A 20287-nucleotide genomic window follows, 5' to 3' on the forward strand; every position below is an offset into this window, starting at 1 on the left:
GGAAAGTTAGTGTGACATAGTGGGAGGCAGATGGAGGAGTGAGTGGGGGGAAGCGAGAGGTAAAAAGGCAGGCAGAGGAGTGAACACAGTTCTTCCTCCTCGCCCTCTGCCCAACCAACCACCTGCCTGCCCAAACGGCCCCGAACGGCCACGAACGGCCATTGTATATAGGCTTTGCTGGCAGAACTCTTTAGCCCTGTAATTTAGAGTGAGTCCTGTGCAGGAGTACAGGGAGATCAGGCCGGCCCATACACAGTCCTTTCAGCCTAAACAGGCTCCCCGGCACTAGTGCCCAACCTCTTGTGACCAAGAAGGCTCTAGCACACTGCCTGAACCTCCTGAAGGGTTGGACACAGTGCATGCTTTTATTTGCATAAACCAGCCCGCCTCCTGCCTTCCTATTTCCTGAGGTGTAGTTGCTCGTGTCTGTTAACAGGTGGCAGGCAGCACCGTTCTGCAGAAACATGAAAGACTCATGTGTGCTTGTGACAAGTAGCTGCTGTACATAGGGGATTGAACCCTGCACGTCTGTGCCAGTAGTCGTTGTATGAGTGCTGCCCTGCCTGTGATTATTCTTTTGGGAGGAATTTGGAGACTTTAATGCAATAGGAGAGGATTTTAGGCGGGTGGTCTTTGAGACTTTCCAACATTGCCTCTAAGCCGCATCTGAGGGGTGCAAACGGCAGAGTCAGGATGGCCGAGTGGTCTAAGGCGCTGCGTTCAGGTCGCAGTCTCCGCTGGAGGCGTGGGTTCGAATCCCACCTCTGACATGTCTGTAACAGATTTTTTCTTTTCATTTGATTGTAACATTCCAGGCGTCCTATAACTGCTGGCCAAGGCTTTCTGGAACAGGGAGATGGAGTTGGAGCACGCACTGCAGGCCTCATGGTTGATTTCCAGTGCTTCCTGTATTTCCTCGCTTCTTTTTTGGGAAAGTGAACTCCAGTGAAAAACCATCTTTGGACTGGGCCGGCCTTGTGGACATGCAAACGGGCGCACCGCGACATTTTGCCTTTGGAAAAAATGCATAAAGAACCCAATGTGTTGTCCTTTTAACTGGGCCTAGTGGGAATGAAGTGACATTTTTAAAATGGATGGGGAGGGTGGTGGGTTAGGAGGGGTGGGTGGGATGCGCGAGAGTATATTCCTGGCAGACTGTGGAGACATTTTAGGAAATCCAAGAGGATTTAAGTGTGGTCAAAGACTTGCCAACATAGCCTCTAAGCCGATTCAGGCGAGCGCCTAAGGCAGAGTCAGGATGGCCGAGTGGTCTAAGGCGCTGCGTTCAGGTCGCAGTCTCCTCTGGAGGCGTGGGTTCGAATCCCACTTCTGACATGCCTGAAATGGGTTTTTACTTTTCATGTGATTGCATTCCACGCTTCCTATAACTGCCGGCCACGGATTTCTGGAACAGGGAGATGGAGTTGGAGCTTGCTCCACACACTCCCGTCCTCCAGCTAGGTCTGCAGTTGGTCCTGGAATGCTTGACTGCCCTTTTGGCAGGTGTACTACAGTGCTTAAATGAAAAACCGTCTTAGGACTGTGCTAGCTTTGTGGACTTGCAAATGGGCGCAGCGCGGCATTTTGTCTTTGGAAAAAATGCATAAAGAACCCAACGTCTTGTCCTTTTCACTGGGCCTAGTTGGAATGAAGTGACCTATTTGAAATGGGGGTCAGGTGGAAAGTTAGTGTGACATAGTGGGAGGCAGATGGAGGAGTGAGTGGGGGGAAGCGAGAGGTAAAAAGGCAGGGCAGAGGAGTGAACACAGTTCTTCCTCCTCGCCCTCTGCCCAACCAACCACCTGCCTGCCCAAACGGCCCCGAACGGCCACGAACGGCCATTGTATATAGGCTTTGCTGGCAGAACTCTTTAGCCCTGTAATTTAGAGTGAGTCCTGTGCAGGAGTACAGGGAGATCAGGCCGGCCCATACACAGTCCTTTCAGCCTAAACAGGCTCCCCGGCACTAGTGCCCAACCTCTTGTGACCAAGAAGGCTCTAGCACACTGCCTGAACCTCCTGAAGGGTTGGACACAGTGCATGCTTTTATTTGCATAAACCAGCCCGCCTCCTGCCTTCCTATTTCCTGAGGTGTAGTTGCTCGTGTCTGTTAACAGGTGGCAGGCAGCACCGTTCTGCAGAAACATGAAAGACTCATGTGTGCTTGTGACAAGTAGCTGCTGTACATAGGGATTGAACCCTGCACGTCTGTGCCAGTAGTCGTTGTATGAGTGCTGCCCTGCCTGTGATTATTCTTTTGGGAGGAATTTGGAGACTTTAATGCAATAGGAGAGGATTTTAGGCGGGTGGTCTTTGAGACTTTCCAACATTGCCTCTAAGCCGCATCTGAGGGGTGCAAACGGCAGAGTCAGGATGGCCGAGTGGTCTAAGGCGCTGCGTTCAGGTCGCAGTGGGTTCGAATCCCACCTCTGACATGTCTGTAACAGATTTTTTCTTTTCATTTGATTGTAACATTCCAGGCGTCCTATAACTGCTGGCCAAGGCTTTCTGGAACAGGGAGATGGAGTTGGAGCACGCACTGCAGGCCTCATGGTTGATTTCCAGTGCTTCCTGTATTTCCTCGCTTCTTTTTTGGGAAAGTGAACTCCAGTGAAAAACCATCTTTGGACTGGGCCGGCCTAGTGAAAAACCATCTTTGGACTGGGCCGGCCTTGTGGACATGCAAACGGGCGCACCGCGACATTTTGCCTTTGGAAAAAATGCATAAAGAACCCAATGTGTTGTCCTTTTAACTGGGCCTAGTGGGAATGAAGTGACATTTTTAAAATGGATGGGGAGGGTGGTGGGTTAGGAGGGGTGGGTGGGATGCGCGAGAGTATATTCCTGGCAGACTGTGGAGACATTTTAGGAAATCCAAGAGGATTTAAGTGTGGTCAAAGACTTGCCAACATAGCCTCTAAGCCGATTCAGGCGAGCGCCTAAGGCAGAGTCAGGATGGCCGAGTGGTCTAAGGCGCTGCGTTCAGGTCGCAGTCTCCTCTGGAGGCGTGGGTTCGAATCCCACTTCTGACATGCCTGAAATGGGTTTTTACTTTTCATGTGATTGCATTCCACGCTTCCTATAACTGCCGGCCACGGATTTCTGGAACAGGGAGATGGAGTTGGAGCTTGCTCCACACACTCCCGTCCTCCAGCTAGGTCTGCAGTTGGTCCTGGAATGCTTGACTGCCCTTTTGGCAGGTGTACTACAGTGCTTAAATGAAAAACCGTCTTAGGACTGTGCTAGCTTTGTGGACTTGCAAATGGGCGCAGCGCGGCATTTTGTCTTTGGAAAAAATGCATAAAGAACCCAACGTCTTGTCCTTTTCACTGGGCCTAGTTGGAATGAAGTGACCTATTTGAAATGGGGGTCAGGTGGAAAGTTAGTGTGACATAGTGGGAGGCAGATGGAGGAGTGAGTGGGGGGAAGCGAGAGGTAAAAAGGCAGGCAGAGGAGTGAACACAGTTCTTCCTCCTCGCCCTCTGCCCAACCAACCACCTGCCTGCCCAAACGGCCCCGAACGGCCACGAACGGCCATTGTATATAGGCTTTGCTGGCAGAACTCTTTAGCCCTGTAATTTAGAGTGAGTCCTGTGCAGGAGTACAGGGAGATCAGGCCGGCCCATACACAGTCCTTTCAGCCTAAACAGGCTCCCCGGCACTAGTGCCCAACCTCTTGTGACCAAGAAGGCTCTAGCACACTGCCTGAACCTCCTGAAGGGTTGGACACAGTGCATGCTTTTATTTGCATAAACCAGCCCGCCTCCTGCCTTCCTATTTCCTGAGGTGTAGTTGCTCGTGTCTGTTAACAGGTGGCAGGCAGCACCGTTCTGCAGAAACATGAAAGACTCATGTGTGCTTGTGACAAGTAGCTGCTGTACATAGGGATTGAACCCTGCACGTCTGTGCCAGTAGTCGTTGTATGAGTGCTGCCCTGCCTGTGATTATTCTTTTGGGAGGAATTTGGAGACTTTAATGCAATAGGAGAGGATTTTAGGCGGGTGGTCTTTGAGACTTTCCAACATTGCCTCTAAGCCGCATCTGAGGGGTGCAAACGGCAGAGTCAGGATGGCCGAGTGGTCTAAGGCGCTGCGTTCAGGTCGCAGTCTCCGCTGGAGGCGTGGGTTCGAATCCCACCTCTGACATGTCTGTAACAGATTTTTTCTTTTCATTTGATTGTAACATTCCAGGCGTCCTATAACTGCTGGCCAAGGCTTTCTGGAACAGGGAGATGGAGTTGGAGCACGCACTGCAGGCCTCATGGTTGATTTCCAGTGCTTCCTGTATTTCCTCGCTTCTTTTTTGGGAAAGTGAACTCCAGTGAAAAACCATCTTTGGACTGGGCCGGCCTTGTGGACATGCAAACGGGCGCACCGCGACATTTTGCCTTTGGAAAAAATGCATAAAGAACCCAATGTGTTGTCCTTTTAACTGGGCCTAGTGGGAATGAAGTGACATTTTTAAAATGGATGGGGAGGGTGGTGGGTTAGGAGGGGTGGGTGGGATGCGCGAGAGTATATTCCTGGCAGACTGTGGAGACATTTTAGGAAATCCAAGAGGATTTAAGTGTGGTCAAAGACTTGCCAACATAGCCTCTAAGCCGATTCAGGCGAGCGCCTAAGGCAGAGTCAGGATGGCCGAGTGGTCTAAGGCGCTGCGTTCAGGTCGCAGTCTCCTCTGGAGGCGTGGGTTCGAATCCCACTTCTGACATGCCTGAAATGGGTTTTTACTTTTCATGTGATTGCATTCCACGCTTCCTATAACTGCCGGCCACGGATTTCTGGAACAGGGAGATGGAGTTGGAGCTTGCTCCACACACTCCCGTCCTCCAGCTAGGTCTGCAGTTGGTCCTGGAATGCTTGACTGCCCTTTTGGCAGGTGTACTACAGTGCTTAAATGAAAAACCGTCTTAGGACTGTGCTAGCTTTGTGGACTTGCAAATGGGCGCAGCGCGGCATTTTGTCTTTGGAAAAAATGCATAAAGAACCCAACGTCTTGTCCTTTTCACTGGGCCTAGTTGGAATGAAGTGACCTATTTGAAATGGGGGTCAGGTGGAAAGTTAGTGTGACATAGTGGGAGGCAGATGGAGGAGTGAGTGGGGGGAAGCGAGAGGTAAAAAGGCAGGCAGAGGAGTGAACACAGTTCTTCCTCCTCGCCCTCTGCCCAACCAACCACCTGCCTGCCCAAACGGCCCCGAACGGCCACGAACGGCCATTGTATATAGGCTTTGCTGGCAGAACTCTTTAGCCCTGTAATTTAGAGTGAGTCCTGTGCAGGAGTACAGGGAGATCAGGCCGGCCCATACACAGTCCTTTCAGCCTAAACAGGCTCCCCGGCACTAGTGCCCAACCTCTTGTGACCAAGAAGGCTCTAGCACACTGCCTGAACCTCCTGAAGGGTTGGACACAGTGCATGCTTTTATTTGCATAAACCAGCCCGCCTCCTGCCTTCCTATTTCCTGAGGTGTAGTTGCTCGTGTCTGTTAACAGGTGGCAGGCAGCACCGTTCTGCAGAAACATGAAAGACTCATGTGTGCTTGTGACAAGTAGCTGCTGTACATAGGGATTGAACCCTGCACGTCTGTGCCAGTAGTCGTTGTATGAGTGCTGCCCTGCCTGTGATTATTCTTTTGGGAGGAATTTGGAGACTTTAATGCAATAGGAGAGGATTTTAGGCGGGTGGTCTTTGAGACTTTCCAACATTGCCTCTAAGCCGCATCTGAGGGGTGCAAACGGCAGAGTCAGGATGGCCGAGTGGTCTAAGGCGCTGCGTTCAGGTCGCAGTCTCCGCTGGAGGCGTGGGTTCGAATCCCACCTCTGACATGTCTGTAACAGATTTTTTCTTTTCATTTGATTGTAACATTCCAGGCGTCCTATAACTGCTGGCCAAGGCTTTCTGGAACAGGGAGATGGAGTTGGAGCACGCACTGCAGGCCTCATGGTTGATTTCCAGTGCTTCCTGTATTTCCTCGCTTCTTTTTTGGGAAAGTGAACTCCAGTGAAAAACCATCTTTGGACTGGGCCGGCCTTGTGGACATGCAAACGGGCGCACCGCGACATTTTGCCTTTGGAAAAAATGCATAAAGAACCCAATGTGTTGTCCTTTTAACTGGGCCTAGTGGGAATGAAGTGACATTTTTAAAATGGATGGGGAGGGTGGTGGGTTAGGAGGGGTGGGTGGGATGCGCGAGAGTATATTCCTGGCAGACTGTGGAGACATTTTAGGAAATCCAAGAGGATTTAAGTGTGGTCAAAGACTTGCCAACATAGCCTCTAAGCCGATTCAGGCGAGCGCCTAAGGCAGAGTCAGGATGGCCGAGTGGTCTAAGGCGCTGCGTTCAGGTCGCAGTCTCCTCTGGAGGCGTGGGTTCGAATCCCACTTCTGACATGCCTGAAATGGGTTTTTACTTTTCATGTGATTGCATTCCACGCTTCCTATAACTGCCGGCCACGGATTTCTGGAACAGGGAGATGGAGTTGGAGCTTGCTCCACACACTCCCGTCCTCCAGCTAGGTCTGCAGTTGGTCCTGGAATGCTTGACTGCCCTTTTGGCAGGTGTACTACAGTGCTTAAATGAAAAACCGTCTTAGGACTGTGCTAGCTTTGTGGACTTGCAAATGGGCGCAGCGCGGCATTTTGTCTTTGGAAAAAATGCATAAAGAACCCAACGTCTTGTCCTTTTCACTGGGCCTAGTTGGAATGAAGTGACCTATTTGAAATGGGGGTCAGGTGGAAAGTTAGTGTGACATAGTGGGAGGCAGATGGAGGAGTGAGTGGGGGGAAGCGAGAGGTAAAAAGGCAGGCAGAGGAGTGAACACAGTTCTTCCTCCTCGCCCTCTGCCCAACCAACCACCTGCCTGCCCAAACGGCCCCGAACGGCCACGAACGGCCATTGTATATAGGCTTTGCTGGCAGAACTCTTTAGCCCTGTAATTTAGAGTGAGTCCTGTGCAGGAGTACAGGGAGATCAGGCCGGCCCATACACAGTCCTTTCAGCCTAAACAGGCTCCCCGGCACTAGTGCCCAACCTCTTGTGACCAAGAAGGCTCTAGCACACTGCCTGAACCTCCTGAAGGGTTGGACACAGTGCATGCTTTTATTTGCATAAACCAGCCCGCCTCCTGCCTTCCTATTTCCTGAGGTGTAGTTGCTCGTGTCTGTTAACAGGTGGCAGGCAGCACCGTTCTGCAGAAACATGAAAGACTCATGTGTGCTTGTGACAAGTAGCTGCTGTACATAGGGATTGAACCCTGCACGTCTGTGCCAGTAGTCGTTGTATGAGTGCTGCCCTGCCTGTGATTATTCTTTTGGGAGGAATTTGGAGACTTTAATGCAATAGGAGAGGATTTTAGGCGGGTGGTCTTTGAGACTTTCCAACATTGCCTCTAAGCCGCATCTGAGGGGTGCAAACGGCAGAGTCAGGATGGCCGAGTGGTCTAAGGCGCTGCGTTCAGGTCGCAGTCTCCGCTGGAGGCGTGGGTTCGAATCCCACCTCTGACATGTCTGTAACAGATTTTTTCTTTTCATTTGATTGTAACATTCCAGGCGTCCTATAACTGCTGGCCAAGGCTTTCTGGAACAGGGAGATGGAGTTGGAGCACGCACTGCAGGCCTCATGGTTGATTTCCAGTGCTTCCTGTATTTCCTCGCTTCTTTTTTGGGAAAGTGAACTCCAGTGAAAAACCATCTTTGGACTGGGCCGGCCTTGTGGACATGCAAACGGGCGCACCGCGACATTTTGCCTTTGGAAAAAATGCATAAAGAACCCAATGTGTTGTCCTTTTAACTGGGCCTAGTGGGAATGAAGTGACATTTTTAAAATGGATGGGGAGGGTGGTGGGTTAGGAGGGGTGGGTGGGATGCGCGAGAGTATATTCCTGGCAGACTGTGGAGACATTTTAGGAAATCCAAGAGGATTTAAGTGTGGTCAAAGACTTGCCAACATAGCCTCTAAGCCGATTCAGGCGAGCGCCTAAGGCAGAGTCAGGATGGCCGAGTGGTCTAAGGCGCTGCGTTCAGGTCGCAGTCTCCTCTGGAGGCGTGGGTTCGAATCCCACTTCTGACATGCCTGAAATGGGTTTTTACTTTTCATGTGATTGCATTCCACGCTTCCTATAACTGCCGGCCACGGATTTCTGGAACAGGGAGATGGAGTTGGAGCTTGCTCCACACACTCCCGTCCTCCAGCTAGGTCTGCAGTTGGTCCTGGAATGCTTGACTGCCCTTTTGGCAGGTGTACTACAGTGCTTAAATGAAAAACCGTCTTAGGACTGTGCTAGCTTTGTGGACTTGCAAATGGGCGCAGCGCGGCATTTTGTCTTTGGAAAAAATGCATAAAGAACCCAACGTCTTGTCCTTTTCACTGGGCCTAGTTGGAATGAAGTGACCTATTTGAAATGGGGGTCAGGTGGAAAGTTAGTGTGACATAGTGGGAGGCAGATGGAGGAGTGAGTGGGGGGAAGCGAGAGGTAAAAAGGCAGGCAGAGGAGTGAACACAGTTCTTCCTCCTCGCCCTCTGCCCAACCAACCACCTGCCTGCCCAAACGGCCCCGAACGGCCACGAACGGCCATTGTATATAGGCTTTGCTGGCAGAACTCTTTAGCCCTGTAATTTAGAGTGAGTCCTGTGCAGGAGTACAGGGAGATCAGGCCGGCCCATACACAGTCCTTTCAGCCTAAACAGGCTCCCCGGCACTAGTGCCCAACCTCTTGTGACCAAGAAGGCTCTAGCACACTGCCTGAACCTCCTGAAGGGTTGGACACAGTGCATGCTTTTATTTGCATAAACCAGCCCGCCTCCTGCCTTCCTATTTCCTGAGGTGTAGTTGCTCGTGTCTGTTAACAGGTGGCAGGCAGCACCGTTCTGCAGAAACATGAAAGACTCATGTGTGCTTGTGACAAGTAGCTGCTGTACATAGGGATTGAACCCTGCACGTCTGTGCCAGTAGTCGTTGTATGAGTGCTGCCCTGCCTGTGATTATTCTTTTGGGAGGAATTTGGAGACTTTAATGCAATAGGAGAGGATTTTAGGCGGGTGGTCTTTGAGACTTTCCAACATTGCCTCTAAGCCGCATCTGAGGGGTGCAAACGGCAGAGTCAGGATGGCCGAGTGGTCTAAGGCGCTGCGTTCAGGTCGCAGTCTCCGCTGGAGGCGTGGGTTCGAATCCCACCTCTGACATGTCTGTAACAGATTTTTTCTTTTCATTTGATTGTAACATTCCAGGCGTCCTATAACTGCTGGCCAAGGCTTTCTGGAACAGGGAGATGGAGTTGGAGCACGCACTGCAGGCCTCATGGTTGATTTCCAGTGCTTCCTGTATTTCCTCGCTTCTTTTTTGGGAAAGTGAACTCCAGTGAAAAACCATCTTTGGACTGGGCCGGCCTTGTGGACATGCGACATGCAAACGGGCGCACCGCGACATTTTGCCTTTGGAAAAAATGCATAAAGAACCCAATGTGTTGTCCTTTTAACTGGGCCTAGTGGGAATGAAGTGACATTTTTAAAATGGATGGGGAGGGTGGTGGGTTAGGAGGGGTGGGTGGGATGCGCGAGAGTATATTCCTGGCAGACTGTGGAGACATTTTAGGAAATCCAAGAGGATTTAAGTGTGGTCAAAGACTTGCCAACATAGCCTCTAAGCCGATTCAGGCGAGCGCCTAAGGCAGAGTCAGGATGGCCGAGTGGTCTAAGGCGCTGCGTTCAGGTCGCAGTCTCCTCTGGAGGCGTGGGTTCGAATCCCACTTCTGACATGCCTGAAATGGGTTTTTACTTTTCATGTGATTGCATTCCACGCTTCCTATAACTGCCGGCCACGGATTTCTGGAACAGGGAGATGGAGTTGGAGCTTGCTCCACACACTCCCGTCCTCCAGCTAGGTCTGCAGTTGGTCCTGGAATGCTTGACTGCCCTTTTGGCAGGTGTACTACAGTGCTTAAATGAAAAACCGTCTTAGGACTGTGCTAGCTTTGTGGACTTGCAAATGGGCGCAGCGCGGCATTTTGTCTTTGGAAAAAATGCATAAAGAACCCAACGTCTTGTCCTTTTCACTGGGCCTAGTTGGAATGAAGTGACCTATTTGAAATGGGGGTCAGGTGGAAAGTTAGTGTGACATAGTGGGAGGCAGATGGAGGAGTGAGTGGGGGGAAGCGAGAGGTAAAAAGGCAGGCAGAGGAGTGAACACAGTTCTTCCTCCTCGCCCTCTGCCCAACCAACCACCTGCCTGCCCAAACGGCCCCGAACGGCCACGAACGGCCATTGTATATAGGCTTTGCTGGCAGAACTCTTTAGCCCTGTAATTTAGAGTGAGTCCTGTGCAGGAGTACAGGGAGATCAGGCCGGCCCATACACAGTCCTTTCAGCCTAAACAGGCTCCCCGGCACTAGTGCCCAACCTCTTGTGACCAAGAAGGCTCTAGCACACTGCCTGAACCTCCTGAAGGGTTGGACACAGTGCATGCTTTTATTTGCATAAACCAGCCCGCCTCCTGCCTTCCTATTTCCTGAGGTGTAGTTGCTCGTGTCTGTTAACAGGTGGCAGGCAGCACCGTTCTGCAGAAACATGAAAGACTCATGTGTGCTTGTGACAAGTAGCTGCTGTACATAGGGATTGAACCCTGCACGTCTGTGCCAGTAGTCGTTGTATGAGTGCTGCCCTGCCTGTGATTATTCTTTTGGGAGGAATTTGGAGACTTTAATGCAATAGGAGAGGATTTTAGGCGGGTGGTCTTTGAGACTTTCCAACATTGCCTCTAAGCCGCATCTGAGGGGTGCAAACGGCAGAGTCAGGATGGCCGAGTGGTCTAAGGCGCTGCGTTCAGGTCGCAGTCTCCGCTGGAGGCGTGGGTTCGAATCCCACCTCTGACATGTCTGTAACAGATTTTTTCTTTTCATTTGATTGTAACATTCCAGGCGTCCTATAACTGCTGGCCAAGGCTTTCTGGAACAGGGAGATGGAGTTGGAGCACGCACTGCAGGCCTCATGGTTGATTTCCAGTGCTTCCTGTATTTCCTCGCTTCTTTTTTGGGAAAGTGAACTCCAGTGAAAAACCATCTTTGGACTGGGCCGGCCTTGTGGACATGCAAACGGGCGCACCGCGACATTTTGCCTTTGGAAAAAATGCATAAAGAACCCAATGTGTTGTCCTTTTAACTGGGCCTAGTGGGAATGAAGTGACATTTTTAAAATGGATGGGGAGGGTGGTGGGTTAGGAGGGGTGGGTGGGATGCGCGAGAGTATATTCCTGGCAGACTGTGGAGACATTTTAGGAAATCCAAGAGGATTTAAGTGTGGTCAAAGACTTGCCAACATAGCCTCTAAGCCGATTCAGGCGAGCGCCTAAGGCAGAGTCAGGATGGCCGAGTGGTCTAAGGCGCTGCGTTCAGGTCGCAGTCTCCTCTGGAGGCGTGGGTTCGAATCCCACTTCTGACATGCCTGAAATGGGTTTTTACTTTTCATGTGATTGCATTCCACGCTTCCTATAACTGCCGGCCACGGATTTCTGGAACAGGGAGATGGAGTTGGAGCTTGCTCCACACACTCCCGTCCTCCAGCTAGGTCTGCAGTTGGTCCTGGAATGCTTGACTGCCCTTTTGGCAGGTGTACTACAGTGCTTAAATGAAAAACCGTCTTAGGACTGTGCTAGCTTTGTGGACTTGCAAATGGGCGCAGCGCGGCATTTTGTCTTTGGAAAAAATGCATAAAGAACCCAACGTCTTGTCCTTTTCACTGGGCCTAGTTGGAATGAAGTGACCTATTTGAAATGGGGGTCAGGTGGAAAGTTAGTGTGACATAGTGGGAGGCAGATGGAGGAGTGAGTGGGGGGAAGCGAGAGGTAAAAAGGCAGGCAGAGGAGTGAACACAGTTCTTCCTCCTCGCCCTCTGCCCAACCAACCACCTGCCTGCCCAAACGGCCCCGAACGGCCACGAACGGCCATTGTATATAGGCTTTGCTGGCAGAACTCTTTAGCCCTGTAATTTAGAGTGAGTCCTGTGCAGGAGTACAGGGAGATCAGGCCGGCCCATACACAGTCCTTTCAGCCTAAACAGGCTCCCCGGCACTAGTGCCCAACCTCTTGTGACCAAGAAGGCTCTAGCACACTGCCTGAACCTCCTGAAGGGTTGGACACAGTGCATGCTTTTATTTGCATAAACCAGCCCGCCTCCTGCCTTCCTATTTCCTGAGGTGTAGTTGCTCGTGTCTGTTAACAGGTGGCAGGCAGCACCGTTCTGCAGAAACATGAAAGACTCATGTGTGCTTGTGACAAGTAGCTGCTGTACATAGGGATTGAACCCTGCACGTCTGTGCCAGTAGTCGTTGTATGAGTGCTGCCCTGCCTGTGATTATTCTTTTGGGAGGAATTTGGAGACTTTAATGCAATAGGAGAGGATTTTAGGCGGGTGGTCTTTGAGACTTTCCAACATTGCCTCTAAGCCGCATCTGAGGGGTGCAAACGGCAGAGTCAGGATGGCCGAGTGGTCTAAGGCGCTGCGTTCAGGTCGCAGTCTCCGCTGGAGGCGTGGGTTCGAATCCCACCTCTGACATGTCTGTAACAGATTTTTTCTTTTCATTTGATTGTAACATTCCAGGCGTCCTATAACTGCTGGCCAAGGCTTTCTGGAACAGGGAGATGGAGTTGGAGCACGCACTGCAGGCCTCATGGTTGATTTCCAGTGCTTCCTGTATTTCCTCGCTTCTTTTTTGGGAAAGTGAACTCCAGTGAAAAACCATCTTTGGACTGGGCCGGCCTTGTGGACATGCAAACGGGCGCACCGCGACATTTTGCCTTTGGAAAAAATGCATAAAGAACCCAATGTGTTGTCCTTTTAACTGGGCCTAGTGGGAATGAAGTGACATTTTTAAAATGGATGGGGAGGGTGGTGGGTTAGGAGGGGTGGGTGGGATGCGCGAGAGTATATTCCTGGCAGACTGTGGAGACATTTTAGGAAATCCAAGAGGATTTAAGTGTGGTCAAAGACTTGCCAACATAGCCTCTAAGCCGATTCAGGCGAGCGCCTAAGGCAGAGTCAGGATGGCCGAGTGGTCTAAGGCGCTGCGTTCAGGTCGCAGTCTCCTCTGGAGGCGTGGGTTCGAATCCCACTTCTGACATGCCTGAAATGGGTTTTTACTTTTCATGTGATTGCATTCCACGCTTCCTATAACTGCCGGCCACGGATTTCTGGAACAGGGAGATGGAGTTGGAGCTTGCTCCACACACTCCCGTCCTCCAGCTAGGTCTGCAGTTGGTCCTGGAATGCTTGACTGCCCTTTTGGCAGGTGTACTACAGTGCTTAAATGAAAAACCGTCTTAGGACTGTGCTAGCTTTGTGGACTTGCAAATGGGCGCAGCGCGGCATTTTGTCTTTGGAAAAAATGCATAAAGAACCCAACGTCTTGTCCTTTTCACTGGGCCTAGTTGGAATGAAGTGACCTATTTGAAATGGGGGTCAGGTGGAAAGTTAGTGTGACATAGTGGGAGGCAGATGGAGGAGTGAGTGGGGGGAAGCGAGAGGTAAAAAGGCAGGCAGAGGAGTGAACACAGTTCTTCCTCCTCGCCCTCTGCCCAACCAACCACCTGCCTGCCCAAACGGCCCCGAACGGCCACGAACGGCCATTGTATATAGGCTTTGCTGGCAGAACTCTTTAGCCCTGTAATTTAGAGTGAGTCCTGTGCAGGAGTACAGGGAGATCAGGCCGGCCCATACACAGTCCTTTCAGCCTAAACAGGCTCCCCGGCACTAGTGCCCAACCTCTTGTGACCAAGAAGGCTCTAGCACACTGCCTGAACCTCCTGAAGGGTTGGACACAGTGCATGCTTTTATTTGCATAAACCAGCCCGCCTCCTGCCTTCCTATTTCCTGAGGTGTAGTTGCTCGTGTCTGTTAACAGGTGGCAGGCAGCACCGTTCTGCAGAAACATGAAAGACTCATGTGTGCTTGTGACAAGTAGCTGCTGTACATAGGGATTGAACCCTGCACGTCTGTGCCAGTAGTCGTTGTATGAGTGCTGCCCTGCCTGTGATTATTCTTTTGGGAGGAATTTGGAGACTTTAATGCAATAGGAGAGGATTTTAGGCGGGTGGTCTTTGAGACTTTCCAACATTGCCTCTAAGCCGCATCTGAGGGGTGCAAACGGCAGAGTCAGGATGGCCGAGTGGTCTAAGGCGCTGCGTTCAGGTCGCAGTCTCCGCTGGAGGCGTGGGTTCGAATCCCACCTCTGACATGTCTGTAACAGATTTTTTCTTTTCATTTGATTGTAACATTCCAGGCGTCCTATAACTGCTGGCCAAGGCTTTCTGGAACAGGGAGATGGAGTTGGAGCACGCACTGCAGGCCTCATGGTTGATTTCCAGTGCTTCCTGTATTTCCTCGCTTCTTTTTTGGGAAAGTGAACTCCAGTGAAAAACCATCTTTGGACTGGGCCGGCCTTGTGGACATGCAAACGGGCGCACCGCGACATTTTGCCTTTGGAAAAAATGCATAAAGAACCCAATGTGTTGTCCTTTTAACTGGGCCTAGTGGGAATGAAGTGACATTTTTAAAATGGATGGGGAGGGTGGTGGGTTAGGAGGGGTGGGTGGGATGCGCGAGAGTATATTCCTGGCAGACTGTGGAGACATTTTAGGAAATCCAAGAGGATTTAAGTGTGGTCAAAGACTTGCCAACATAGCCTCTAAGCCGATTCAGGCGAGCGCCTAAGGCAGAGTCAGGATGGCCGAGTGGTCTAAGGCGCTGCGTTCAGGTCGCAGTCTCCTCTGGAGGCGTGGGTTCGAATCCCACTTCTGACATGCCTGAAATGGGTTTTTACTTTTCATGTGATTGCATTCCACGCTTCCTATAACTGCCGGCCACGGATTTCTGGAACAGGGAGATGGAGTTGGAGCTTGCTCCACACACTCCCGTCCTCCAGCTAGGTCTGCAGTTGGTCCTGGAATGCTTGACTGCCCTTTTGGCAGGTGTACTACAGTGCTTAAATGAAAAACCGTCTTAGGACTGTGCTAGCTTTGTGGACTTGCAAATGGGCGCAGCGCGGCATTTTGTCTTTGGAAAAAATGCATAAAGAACCCAACGTCTTGTCCTTTTCACTGGGCCTAGTTGGAATGAAGTGACCTATTTGAAATGGGGGTCAGGTGGAAAGTTAGTGTGACATAGTGGGAGGCAGATGGAGGAGTGAGTGGGGGGAAGCGAGAGGTAAAAAGGCAGGCAGAGGAGTGAACACAGTTCTTCCTCCTCGCCCTCTGCCCAACCAACCACCTGCCTGCCCAAACGGCCCCGAACGGCCACGAACGGCCATTGTATATAGGCTTTGCTGGCAGAACTCTTTAGCCCTGTAATTTAGAGTGAGTCCTGTGCAGGAGTACAGGGAGATCAGGCCGGCCCATACACAGTCCTTTCAGCCTAAACAGGCTCCCCGGCACTAGTGCCCAACCTCTTGTGACCAAGAAGGCTCTAGCACACTGCCTGAACCTCCTGAAGGGTTGGACACAGTGCATGCTTTTATTTGCATAAACCAGCCCGCCTCCTGCCTTCCTATTTCCTGAGGTGTAGTTGCTCGTGTCTGTTAACAGGTGGCAGGCAGCACCGTTCTGCAGAAACATGAAAGACTCATGTGTGCTTGTGACAAGTAGCTGCTGTACATAGGGATTGAACCCTGCACGTCTGTGCCAGTAGTCGTTGTATGAGTGCTGCCCTGCCTGTGATTATTCTTTTGGGAGGAATTTGGAGACTTTAATGCAATAGGAGAGGATTTTAGGCGGGTGGTCTTTGAGACTTTCCAACATTGCCTCTAAGCCGCATCTGAGGGGTGCAAACGGCAGAGTCAGGATGGCCGAGTGGTCTAAGGCGCTGCGTTCAGGTCGCAGTCGCTGGAGGCGTGGGTTCGAATCCCACCTCTGACATGTCTGTAACAGATTTTTTCTTTTCATTTGATTGTAACATTCCAGGCGTCCTATAACTGCTGGCCAAGGCTTTCTGGAACAGGGAGATGGAGTTGGAGCACGCACTGCAGGCCTCATGGTTGATTTCCAGTGCTTCCTGTATTTCCTCGCTTCTTTTTTGGGAAAGTGAACTCCAGTGAAAAACCATCTTTGGACTGGGCCGGCCTTGTGGACATGCAAACGGGCGCACCGCGACATTTTGCCTTTGGAAAAAATGCATAAAGAACCCAATGTGTTGTCCTTTTAACTGGGCCTAGTGGGAATGAAGTGACATTTTTAAAATGGATGGGGAGGGTGGTGGGTTAGGAGGGGTGGGTGGGATGCGCGAGAGTATATTCCTGGCAGACTGTGGAGACATTTTAGGAAATCCAAGAGGATTTAAGTGTGGTCAAAGACTTGCCAACATAGCCTCTAAGCCGATTCAGGCGAGCGCCTAAGGCAGAGTCAGGATGGCCGAGTGGTCTAAGGCGCTGCGTTCAGGTCGCAGTCTCCTCTGGAGGCGTGGGTTCGAATCCCACTTCTGACATGCCTGAAATGGGTTTTTACTTTTCATGTGATTGCATTCCACGCTTCCTATAACTGCCGGCCACGGATTTCTGGAACAGGGAGATGGAGTTGGAGCTTGCTCCACACACTCCCGTCCTCCAGCTAGGTCTGCAGTTGGTCCTGGAATGCTTGACTGCCCTTTTGGCAGGTGTACTACAGTGCTTAAATGAAAAACCGTCTTAGGACTGTGCTAGCTTTGTGGACTTGCAAATGGGCGCAGCGCGGCATTTTGTCTTTGGAAAAAATGCATAAAGAACCCAACGTCTTGTCCTTTTCACTGGGCCTAGTTGGAATGAAGTGACCTATTTGAAATGGGGGTCAGGTGGAAAGTTAGTGTGACATAGTGGGAGGCAGATGGAGGAGTGAGTGGGGGGAAGCGAGAGGTAAAAAGGCAGGCAGAGGAGTGAACACAGTTCTTCCTCCTCGCCCTCTGCCCAACCAACCACCTGCCTGCCCAAACGGCCCCGAACGGCCACGAACGGCCATTGTATATAGGCTTTGCTGGCAGAACTCTTTAGCCCTGTAATTTAGAGTGAGTCCTGTGCAGGAGTACAGGGAGATCAGGCCGGCCCATACACAGTCCTTTCAGCCTAAACAGGCTCCCCGGCACTAGTGCCCAACCTCTTGTGACCAAGAAGGCTCTAGCACACTGCCTGAACCTCCTGAAGGGTTGGACACAGTGCATGCTTTTATTTGCATAAACCAGCCCGCCTCCTGCCTTCCTATTTCCTGAGGTGTAGTTGCTCGTGTCTGTTAACAGGTGGCAGGCAGCACCGTTCTGCAGAAACATGAAAGACTCATGTGTGCTTGTGACAAGTAGCTGCTGTACATAGGGATTGAACCCTGCACGTCTGTGCCAGTAGTCGTTGTATGAGTGCTGCCCTGCCTGTGATTATTCTTTTGGGAGGAATTTGGAGACTTTAATGCAATAGGAGAGGATTTTAGGCGGGTGGTCTTTGAGACTTTCCAACATTGCCTCTAAGCCGCATCTGAGGGGTGCAAACGGCAGAGTCAGGATGGCCGAGTGGTCTAAGGCGCTGCGTTCAGGTCGCAGTCTCCGCTGGAGGCGTGGGTTCGAATCCCACCTCTGACATGTCTGTAACAGATTTTTTCTTTTCATTTGATTGTAACATTCCAGGCGTCCTATAACTGCTGGCCAAGGCTTTCTGGAACAGGGAGATGGAGTTGGAGCACGCACTGCAGGCCTCATGGTTGATTTCCAGTGCTTCCTGTATTTCCTCGCTTCTTTTTTGGGAAAGTGAACTCCAGTGAAAAACCATCTTTGGACTGGGCCGGCCTTGTGGACATGCAAACGGGCGCACCGCGACATTTTGCCTTTGGAAAAAATGCATAAAGAACCCAATGTGTTGTCCTTTTAACTGGGCCTAGTGGGAATGAAGTGACATTTTTAAAATGGATGGGGAGGGTGGTGGGTTAGGAGGGGTGGGTGGGATGCGCGAGAGTATATTCCTGGCAGACTGTGGAGACATTTTAGGAAATCCAAGAGGATTTAAGTGTGGTCAAAGACTTGCCAACATAGCCTCTAAGCCGATTCAGGCGAGCGCCTAAGGCAGAGTCAGGATGGCCGAGTGGTCTAAGGCGCTGCGTTCAGGTCGCAGTCTCCTCTGGAGGCGTGGGTTCGAATCCCACTTCTGACATGCCTGAAATGGGTTTTTACTTTTCATGTGATTGCATTCCACGCTTCCTATAACTGCCGGCCACGGATTTCTGGAACAGGGAGATGGAGTTGGAGCTTGCTCCACACACTCCCGTCCTCCAGCTAGGTCTGCAGTTGGTCCTGGAATGCTTGACTGCCCTTTTGGCAGGTGTACTACAGTGCTTAAATGAAAAACCGTCTTAGGACTGTGCTAGCTTTGTGGACTTGCAAATGGGCGCAGCGCGGCATTTTGTCTTTGGAAAAAATGCATAAAGAACCCAACGTCTTGTCCTTTTCACTGGGCCTAGTTGGAATGAAGTGACCTATTTGAAATGGGGGTCAGGTGGAAAGTTAGTGTGACATAGTGGGAGGCAGATGGAGGAGTGAGTGGGGGGAAGCGAGAGGTAAAAAGGCAGGCAGAGGAGTGAACACAGTTCTTCCTCCTCGCCCTCTGCCCAACCAACCACCTGCCTGCCCAAACGGCCCCGAACGGCCACGAACGGCCATTGTATATAGGCTTTGCTGGCAGAACTCTTTAGCCCTGTAATTTAGAGTGAGTCCTGTGCAGGAGTACAGGGAGATCAGGCCGGCCCATACACAGTCCTTTCAGCCTAAACAGGCTCCCCGGCACTAGTGCCCAACCTCTTGTGACCAAGAAGGCTCTAGCACACTGCCTGAACCTCCTGAAGGGTTGGACACAGTGCATGCTTTTATTTGCATAAACCAGCCCGCCTCCTGCCTTCCTATTTCCTGAGGTGTAGTTGCTCGTGTCTGTTAACAGGTGGCAGGCAGCACCGTTCTGCAGAAACATGAAAGACTCATGTGTGCTTGTGACAAGTAGCTGCTGTACATAGGGATTGAACCCTGCACGTCTGTGCCAGTAGTCGTTGTATGAGTGCTGCCCTGCCTGTGATTATTCTTTTGGGAGGAATTTGGAGACTTTAATGCAATAGGAGAGGATTTTAGGCGGGTGGTCTTTGAGACTTTCCAACATTGCCTCTAAGCCGCATCTGAGGGGTGCAAACGGCAGAGTCAGGATGGCCGAGTGGTCTAAGGCGCTGCGTTCAGGTCGCAGTCTCCGCTGGAGGCGTGGGTTCGAATCCCACCTCTGACATGTCTGTAACAGATTTTTTCTTTTCATTTGATTGTAACATTCCAGGCGTCCTATAACTGCTGGCCAAGGCTTTCTGGAACAGGGAGATGGAGTTGGAGCACGCACTGCAGGCCTCATGGTTGATTTCCAGTGCTTCCTGTATTTCCTCGCTTCTTTTTTGGGAAAGTGAACTCCAGTGAAAAACCATCTTTGGACTGGGCCGGCCTTGTGGACATGCAAACGGGCGCACCGCGACATTTTGCCTTTGGAAAAAATGCATAAAGAACCCAATGTGTTGTCCTTTTAACTGGGCCTAGTGGGAATGAAGTGACATTTTTAAAATGGATGGGGAGGGTGGTGGGTTAGGAGGGGTGGGTGGGATGCGCGAGAGTATATTCCTGGCAGACTGTGGAGACATTTTAGGAAATCCAAGAGGATTTAAGTGTGGTCAAAGACTTGCCAACATAGCCTCTAAGCCGATTCAGGCGAGCGCCTAAGGCAGAGTCAGGATGGCCGAGTGGTCTAAGGCGCTGCGTTCAGGTCGCAGTCTCCTCTGGAGGCGTGGGTTCGAATCCCACTTCTGACATGCCTGAAATGGGTTTTTACTTTTCATGTGATTGCATTCCACGCTTCCTATAACTGCCGGCCACGGATTTCTGGAACAGGGAGATGGAGTTGGAGCTTGCTCCACACACTCCCGTCCTCCAGCTAGGTCTGCAGTTGGTCCTGGAATGCTTGACTGCCCTTTTGGCAGGTGTACTACAGTGCTTAAATGAAAAACCGTCTTAGGACTGTGCTAGCTTTGTGGACTTGCAAATGGGCGCAGCGCGGCATTTTGTCTTTGGAAAAAATGCATAAAGAACCCAACGTCTTGTCCTTTTCACTGGGCCTAGTTGGAATGAAGTGACCTATTTGAAATGGGGGTCAGGTGGAAAGTTAGTGTGACATAGTGGGAGGCAGATGGAGGAGTGAGTGGGGGGAAGCGAGAGGTAAAAAGGCAGGCAGAGGAGTGAACACAGTTCTTCCTCCTCGCCCTCTGCCCAACCAACCACCTGCCT

General features: G+C 51.2%; 23 non-coding genes across 23 annotated transcripts; all 23 read left to right on the forward strand.

Moving 5' to 3' along the window:
* The first annotated feature begins 687 nt into the window (after nucleotides 1-687).
* On the forward strand, nucleotides 688-770 carry TRNAL-CAG (transfer RNA leucine (anticodon CAG)). Its single transcript has one exon. It is a non-coding gene; the product is annotated as a tRNA-Leu (tRNA).
* A 482-nt stretch (nucleotides 771-1252) lies between these two features.
* TRNAL-CAG (transfer RNA leucine (anticodon CAG)) lies at nucleotides 1253-1335 on the forward strand. The gene has a single exon. It is a non-coding gene; the product is annotated as a tRNA-Leu (tRNA).
* A 1613-nt stretch (nucleotides 1336-2948) lies between these two features.
* TRNAL-CAG (transfer RNA leucine (anticodon CAG)) lies at nucleotides 2949-3031 on the forward strand. Its single transcript has one exon. It is a non-coding gene; the product is annotated as a tRNA-Leu (tRNA).
* A 1030-nt stretch (nucleotides 3032-4061) lies between these two features.
* Nucleotides 4062-4144, forward strand: TRNAL-CAG (transfer RNA leucine (anticodon CAG)). Its single transcript has one exon. It is a non-coding gene; the product is annotated as a tRNA-Leu (tRNA).
* Nucleotides 4145-4626: 482 nt separating this feature from the next.
* TRNAL-CAG (transfer RNA leucine (anticodon CAG)) lies at nucleotides 4627-4709 on the forward strand. Its single transcript has one exon. It is a non-coding gene; the product is annotated as a tRNA-Leu (tRNA).
* A 1030-nt stretch (nucleotides 4710-5739) lies between these two features.
* Nucleotides 5740-5822, forward strand: TRNAL-CAG (transfer RNA leucine (anticodon CAG)). Its single transcript has one exon. It is a non-coding gene; the product is annotated as a tRNA-Leu (tRNA).
* A 482-nt stretch (nucleotides 5823-6304) lies between these two features.
* TRNAL-CAG (transfer RNA leucine (anticodon CAG)) lies at nucleotides 6305-6387 on the forward strand. Its single transcript has one exon. It is a non-coding gene; the product is annotated as a tRNA-Leu (tRNA).
* Nucleotides 6388-7417: 1030 nt separating this feature from the next.
* TRNAL-CAG (transfer RNA leucine (anticodon CAG)) lies at nucleotides 7418-7500 on the forward strand. The gene has a single exon. It is a non-coding gene; the product is annotated as a tRNA-Leu (tRNA).
* Nucleotides 7501-7982: 482 nt separating this feature from the next.
* Nucleotides 7983-8065, forward strand: TRNAL-CAG (transfer RNA leucine (anticodon CAG)). Its single transcript has one exon. It is a non-coding gene; the product is annotated as a tRNA-Leu (tRNA).
* A 1030-nt stretch (nucleotides 8066-9095) lies between these two features.
* Nucleotides 9096-9178, forward strand: TRNAL-CAG (transfer RNA leucine (anticodon CAG)). The gene has a single exon. It is a non-coding gene; the product is annotated as a tRNA-Leu (tRNA).
* A 489-nt stretch (nucleotides 9179-9667) lies between these two features.
* On the forward strand, nucleotides 9668-9750 carry TRNAL-CAG (transfer RNA leucine (anticodon CAG)). Its single transcript has one exon. It is a non-coding gene; the product is annotated as a tRNA-Leu (tRNA).
* Nucleotides 9751-10780: 1030 nt separating this feature from the next.
* Nucleotides 10781-10863, forward strand: TRNAL-CAG (transfer RNA leucine (anticodon CAG)). The gene has a single exon. It is a non-coding gene; the product is annotated as a tRNA-Leu (tRNA).
* Nucleotides 10864-11345: 482 nt separating this feature from the next.
* Nucleotides 11346-11428, forward strand: TRNAL-CAG (transfer RNA leucine (anticodon CAG)). The gene has a single exon. It is a non-coding gene; the product is annotated as a tRNA-Leu (tRNA).
* Nucleotides 11429-12458: 1030 nt separating this feature from the next.
* TRNAL-CAG (transfer RNA leucine (anticodon CAG)) lies at nucleotides 12459-12541 on the forward strand. The gene has a single exon. It is a non-coding gene; the product is annotated as a tRNA-Leu (tRNA).
* Nucleotides 12542-13023: 482 nt separating this feature from the next.
* Nucleotides 13024-13106, forward strand: TRNAL-CAG (transfer RNA leucine (anticodon CAG)). The gene has a single exon. It is a non-coding gene; the product is annotated as a tRNA-Leu (tRNA).
* Nucleotides 13107-14136: 1030 nt separating this feature from the next.
* On the forward strand, nucleotides 14137-14219 carry TRNAL-CAG (transfer RNA leucine (anticodon CAG)). The gene has a single exon. It is a non-coding gene; the product is annotated as a tRNA-Leu (tRNA).
* A 482-nt stretch (nucleotides 14220-14701) lies between these two features.
* On the forward strand, nucleotides 14702-14784 carry TRNAL-CAG (transfer RNA leucine (anticodon CAG)). Its single transcript has one exon. It is a non-coding gene; the product is annotated as a tRNA-Leu (tRNA).
* Nucleotides 14785-15814: 1030 nt separating this feature from the next.
* Nucleotides 15815-15894, forward strand: TRNAL-CAG (transfer RNA leucine (anticodon CAG)). Its single transcript has one exon. It is a non-coding gene; the product is annotated as a tRNA-Leu (tRNA).
* Nucleotides 15895-16376: 482 nt separating this feature from the next.
* Nucleotides 16377-16459, forward strand: TRNAL-CAG (transfer RNA leucine (anticodon CAG)). Its single transcript has one exon. It is a non-coding gene; the product is annotated as a tRNA-Leu (tRNA).
* A 1030-nt stretch (nucleotides 16460-17489) lies between these two features.
* TRNAL-CAG (transfer RNA leucine (anticodon CAG)) lies at nucleotides 17490-17572 on the forward strand. Its single transcript has one exon. It is a non-coding gene; the product is annotated as a tRNA-Leu (tRNA).
* A 482-nt stretch (nucleotides 17573-18054) lies between these two features.
* On the forward strand, nucleotides 18055-18137 carry TRNAL-CAG (transfer RNA leucine (anticodon CAG)). The gene has a single exon. It is a non-coding gene; the product is annotated as a tRNA-Leu (tRNA).
* Nucleotides 18138-19167: 1030 nt separating this feature from the next.
* TRNAL-CAG (transfer RNA leucine (anticodon CAG)) lies at nucleotides 19168-19250 on the forward strand. The gene has a single exon. It is a non-coding gene; the product is annotated as a tRNA-Leu (tRNA).
* A 482-nt stretch (nucleotides 19251-19732) lies between these two features.
* TRNAL-CAG (transfer RNA leucine (anticodon CAG)) lies at nucleotides 19733-19815 on the forward strand. Its single transcript has one exon. It is a non-coding gene; the product is annotated as a tRNA-Leu (tRNA).
* Nucleotides 19816-20287: the final 472 nt, after the last annotated feature.

The sequence above is a fragment of the Ambystoma mexicanum genome, chromosome 11, assembly GCF_040938575.1.
Source record: "Ambystoma mexicanum isolate Mex_15411 chromosome 11, UKY_AmexF1_1, whole genome shotgun sequence".
In the NCBI taxonomy this organism is placed as follows: Eukaryota; Metazoa; Chordata; class Amphibia; order Caudata; family Ambystomatidae; genus Ambystoma; species Ambystoma mexicanum.